This window comes from Triticum aestivum, chromosome 3B (assembly GCF_018294505.1).
Source record: "Triticum aestivum cultivar Chinese Spring chromosome 3B, IWGSC CS RefSeq v2.1, whole genome shotgun sequence".
NCBI lineage: Eukaryota > Viridiplantae > Streptophyta > Magnoliopsida > Poales > Poaceae > Triticum > Triticum aestivum.
In genome coordinates, this window is record NC_057801.1 from 168,642,070 (window position 1) to 168,648,081 (window position 6,012).

The following is a 6,012-nucleotide window of genomic DNA, read 5'->3' on the forward strand; positions in this document are numbered from 1 at the left end:
TGGTCATCTGACCAAAGGACAGTATAGCCGTGTGAGTGCTCTGGAAACGTCAAAGCTAGTCTGGGACTGGCTGTCCAAGGTCAATGAAGGCGTCTCTACACAGAGAGACCAGAGGATCAGTGTTCTTCGCAATCTCTTCAATCGCTTCAAGAGAAACGACAATGAAAATGTCCAGCTCACGTTTGATCGCCTCACCGACATCACAAATGAGCTTCAGGCTCTCGACGCCACTGAGATCACCAAGCATGAAATTGTCAAGACACTGTTGAGATCACTTGACACCTCCTTTGACATCCTTGCCCTCATGATACAAGAATGTCCTGACTTCAAGACACTCGATCCGTCTGATATACTTGAGAGGCTCAACACACATGAGTTCCAGCTTTCTGAGAAAAGAGATATCTGTGGCCCCAACTATGGCCGAACTCGTGCTTTGAAGGCAAAGGTTGTTTCCTCATCTGAAGAAGAAGAATCTGACTGCGGTTCTGACGATCCTGAAGACATTGGAAGGGAGCTTGCTATGCTTGTGAAGAAGTTCTAGAAATTCACCAAGAAGAAGGGCTTCAGAAAGTCTTCACGATCCAGTTCAAGAAATGATGAAGCTTCCACTCAAGACAACAAGAAGAGAACATGTCACAAGTGTAAGAAGCCTGTGCACTACATCTCTGAGTGTCCTCAGTGGGACAACGAGAAGAAGAAGAAGAAGAAGAGCAAGGAATATGACTCCGATGACAAGAAGAAGAAGAAATCTTCGAAGTCTTCTTCCAAGTCCTCATCAAGGTCTTAATCTCACAAGAAGAGCTCATCTGGCAAGGCTCGTGCTTTTGTTGGCAAGGAAATGGATTCAGAGGAGGAGTCTGCCTCTGAGGAGGCAGAGGTGGAATCTGAAGCTGAGTCCGACTCTGGTGTTGCAAGTCTGGCTCTGGCCACAGCCTACGTCGCAAAGTCCATCTTCAACACTGAAGACAATGACTCCCACACCAATGCTGATGATGACAAGGACGATCCTGCTCCCACCTAATGCTTCATGGCACGCGGTGCCAAGGTAAAATCGCGCGATGCTTACTTTCAAACATCAAGTGAAGATGACTTTGATTGTGAATCTAAACCCAGCTACAAAACACTTGCTAAAATTGCTACTGAACAACAAAGGGCTATGGAACATACTCAAAAACTGTTAGACAAAAGCGATGACCTGTTGGACGCGGAAATGACACGTTCACAGTCCTTAGTTGAAGACATAAAAAATCTTCATGCTAAGTATCAAGAACTTGAAAGTCTTCATGAGACGCTCTCAACCACTTATGAAAAGCTCTCCTATGATTATCTTCAAAGGAAGCAAGAGCTTGAGAAACTGAAAGTGACTCATGAAGATCTTCAAAAAGAGAACGATTCATTACTTGCTCAACAGATCAGTCCCGCTCAGGATGAATTTGAACCACCATGCTTAAAATGCATTGAGCGTGATAACGCTGCCTCTGTTGCTGAATGTTCCACTGCTGCTACTGTTGCTTTGTCTTCAACTACTGATGTGGTAACTAACCCCTCTTCTGAGGATACCACTACTATTGCTGATGAAAATGCTAGGTTGAAGACATTGCTTGAAACAGGAATGTATAAAAGTCTGAGAGGGCATCAGACACTTTGTGATGTCCTCAAAAAGCAGATTCTGAACCGAAACCCTAGGAAAGAGGGTGTTGGGTTCGAGAGGAAAATGAATGCTGATGGTTCCTACTGGAAGCCTGAGCAGTATCCCAAACCTTCAGTGGATCCATCTACTTTATCTGGATTTACCTATGCTAATCCTATTATCATTGATGAATCCTTTGATGCAAACTATAAACTGTTCAAAAATCAGAATGGTGAAGTGTTTGCCAGGTATATTGGTACTAACTGCAGGAATGGACCTCCTATGAAGAAGATCTAGGTTCCCAAAAGCTGCCTTGAGAATCTTTCAGTGAATGTCATCATGACACCACCAGGGAAGAAGACAAACCCCAGACCAAAGGCATCATATGGTCCAACGGCTGCATACGAACACAGGACTCAATTGAGTCACCCTAACGCCAATGTTTTGCAGGGAAATCATACTCAGACTCATGAATATGAGCGTGTGTCTTCAAACCGCTATGTTCATAGCACTAAAAACTTTTCTGCTTATTCACATGAGTATCATTCACCTCCTGCAAGGCTATTTGCTAGGGCTTCAAAGCCGAAATTCTCAGATGCTGCACTTAGACTCATTGCTTCTAAGCCACCCCTGAAAATATGGGTGGTGAAGAAGAATTAACTCTCTTTTGCAGAATGTGGTCTCTAGCCAGCAATCAATGGCGTCCGATATAATTGCTGGGGACCTAAAACACAAAGGGACGCATGATAAAATGACTTACTATGTATTCCACATATGAATCACTTACCTGTCATACTGTGTGCTAACTTTCATCTATGCTGTGATAATCCATGTATGCAACAACTGCTTATGCTTCACAACATACCTTGTGAAGCCTATCCTCCTAACTGCACTATAGGGCATGTCACCAAAAGCTTCAGAATGGATTATTGACAGCGGATGCACTAATCATATGACTGGTGATCGAAGTCTTCTCATGGACTCAACCTTACGTCCATCCGACAAGAGTCAAATCACATTTGCTGACACTGGTAAAGGCAAGGTATTGGGTCTAGGTAGAGTTGCAATCTCAAAGGATCAACACATGGATAAAGTGATGCTTGTTGAATCCCTTGGATTCAACTTAATGTCTGTCTCAATGCTTTGTGACTTAAACATGATTGTGATATTTGGAAAATATCGTTGCCTTGTACTAATGGAATCTGACAAGTCTCTAGTCTTTGAAGGGTATAGGAAAGGTGATCTATACATGGTAGATTTCTCAGCAGGTCCACAGCTTGCCATATGTCTTCTTGTAAAAGCTTCAGAATGCTGGCTTTGGCATCGAAGGCTAGGGCACGCTGGCATGAGGAACTTGCACACTCTCGTCAAGAAGAAGCATGTCATAGGCATCGAAGGTGTCAAGTTCAAGAAAGATCATTTGTGTGGTGCTTATGAAGCTGGAAAGATGACAAGGGCAAAGCACCCCTCGAAGACAATCATGACCACGTCTCAACCCTTCGAGCTGCTACACATGAACTTATTTGGACCTACTCATTACTCCACCCTGACAACAACGGCGTGTCTCTATGGCTTCGTCATTGTTGATGACTACTCAAGATACACATGGGTTCATATAATTCTCTACAAGACTGAAGTACAAGATGTCTTCAGACGATTCGCCAATCGAGCAATGAACAATTATGGCGTCAAGATCAAGCATATCAGAAGTGATAACGGCACTGAATTCAAGAACACCGGGCTTGATCTTTATCTGGATACAATGGGAATCACTCATGAATTTTCTGCTCCATACACACCTCAGCAAAACGGCATTGTAGAGTGCAAGAACAGAACCCTCATCGAGATGGCTCGAACAATGCTTGACGAGTACAAGACACCAAGAAAGTTCTGGCCTCAAGCCATTGATACAGCTTGTCACATCATCAACCGTGTCTACATCCATAAGCTTCTGGGCAAAACATCATATGAGCTCCTTACTGGCAAGAAGCCAAATGTCAGTTACTTCAGAGTCTTTGGAGCTAGGTGCTGGATCAAGGATCCCCATCACAAGTCAAAATTTAAACCCAAAGCTCACGAAGGCTTCATGCTTGGCTATGGAAAGGATTCGCACTCTTACAGAGTCTTCAACCTCTTCCACTACAAAATCGTTGAAACAGTGGATATGCGATTTGATGAAACCAATGGTTCACAACGAGAGCTCCTGCCAAACACACTTGATGAAGCTCCTTCCTGTGAATCTATCAAGCTGATGGGAACTGGTGAAATCATGCCCTCTGAAGCACAGCCTGAAGAGGAACTTATCATTTCTGCACCAAACCAACTTGAAGACAATGCTCAGGCTGAAGACAATACTTCCAATGATGACAATGGTCAGCATGAGCAAGGTCTTCGTCCAGTTCATCATCGTGTTGCAAATGAAGTACAAATTGAGAAGATAATTGACAGCAACAATGCGCCTGGTCCGCTTACTCGCTCAAGAGCAACATAGTTAGCAAACTTCTGTGGGCACTTTTCATTTGTGTCAATATCAGAACCCAAGAAAGTTGCTGAAGCTTTTATGGAACCTGAATGGATTCAAGCCATGCAAGAAGAACTTCAACAGTTCAAGCTGAATAATGTTTGGGAACTTGTCAAGGGACCTGACCCTCGCAAGCATAACATTATAGGAACAAAGTGGATATATCGAAACAAGCAAGATGAGCATGGTCAAGTCGTCAGAAACAAAGCACGTCTTGTGGCTCAAGGATATACTCAAGTTGAAGGAATTGACTTCGATGAAACATTTGCTCCTGTTGCTAGACTTGAAGCTATTTGCATACTGCTAGCCTACGCTAATCATCACAACATCTTGCTATATCAAATGGATTTGTAGAGTGCATTTCTCAATGGCAAGATTGAAGAAGAAGTATATATCGCTCAACCACCTGGCTTTCAAGATCCAAAACATCCTGATATGGTGTACAAGCTGAACAAAGCACTGTATGGCCTCAAACAAGCTCCTCGTGCCTGGTATGATACAATCAAAGACTTCCTAAAGAGCAAAGGCTTCAAACCTGGATCCCTCGATCCCACACTCTTCACGAAGACATATGATGGTGAACTGTTTGTGTGCCAATATATGTGGATGACATAATCTTCGGCTGCACCAACCAGAAGTACAGTGATGAGTTTGGGTACATGATGCAAGAGCAATATCAAATGTCCATGATGGGTGAGCTAAAGTTTTTCCTTGGTCTTCAAATTCGTCAGCAACGAAATGGCATCTTCATATCTCAAGAAAAATACCTCAAAGATTGTCTGAAGAAGTTTGGAATGGAAGACCGCAAAGGCTACACGACGCCAATGCCAGCCAAACACCATCTTGGTCCCGACGACAATGGTAAAGCGTTCGATCAAAAGGTATACCGCTCCATGATTGGTTCTTTGCTTTATTTATGTGCATCTAGGCCAGATATTATGCTTAGTGTTTGCATGTGTGCTCGATTCCAAGCGGCACCAAAGGAATCGCATCACTTAGCTGTGAAGCGAATTCTTCGATATTTGGCTTACACCCCAACACTTGGATTATGGTATCCAAAGGGCTCAAGGTTTGACCTAGTTCGATTCTCGGATGTTGATTATGCTGGTGACAAGGTGGATCGCAAGTCAACATCAGGCACATGTCATTTTCATGGTGAATCACTTGTCTGTTGGTCTTCAAAGAAGTAGAACTGTGTATCACTCTCAACTGCTGAATCTGAATACATTGCTGCTGGATCCTGTTGTGCTCAGCTTCTATGGATGAAGCAAACTTTCAAGGATTATGGCATCAACCTGAAACAAGTACCTCTCTTCTGCGACAACGAAAGTGCCATCAAGATAGCCAACAATCCAGTCCAGCACTCGAAGACAAAACACATTGAAATACGTCATCACTTTCTCAGAGATCATGTTATGAAGAAAGATATAGATATCATGCACGTCAACACTGAAAAGCAACTGGCATATATCTTCACAAAGCCCTTGGATGAGAAAAGGTTTTGCAAGTTACGGTGTGAGCTAAATATCTTGAAATCCTCAAATGTCCTGTGATCAGGCACACATCCTAACACTTATGCATGTTGATGACTTAGATGTGCAACACACAAAATAATGTATATCTTCAATCAATGAAGATTTACAATCTGAGTGTGAATACATTAACATGGAATTTGACTTCGGAGCGCCACGATAATTGTGCGCCGTGTCTGGGTCTAATACTTCCTATACGGTGGGTAACGCCACCACCAAATTTCTCTGTTTGAAGTGTTTCATTCATGGCGTTACTTTTGCAAAGACTTCATATTTGGTTTGTCTTCAGTTTCAATTTATCTTCATGATTTTCTGCGCTATGATGAGTT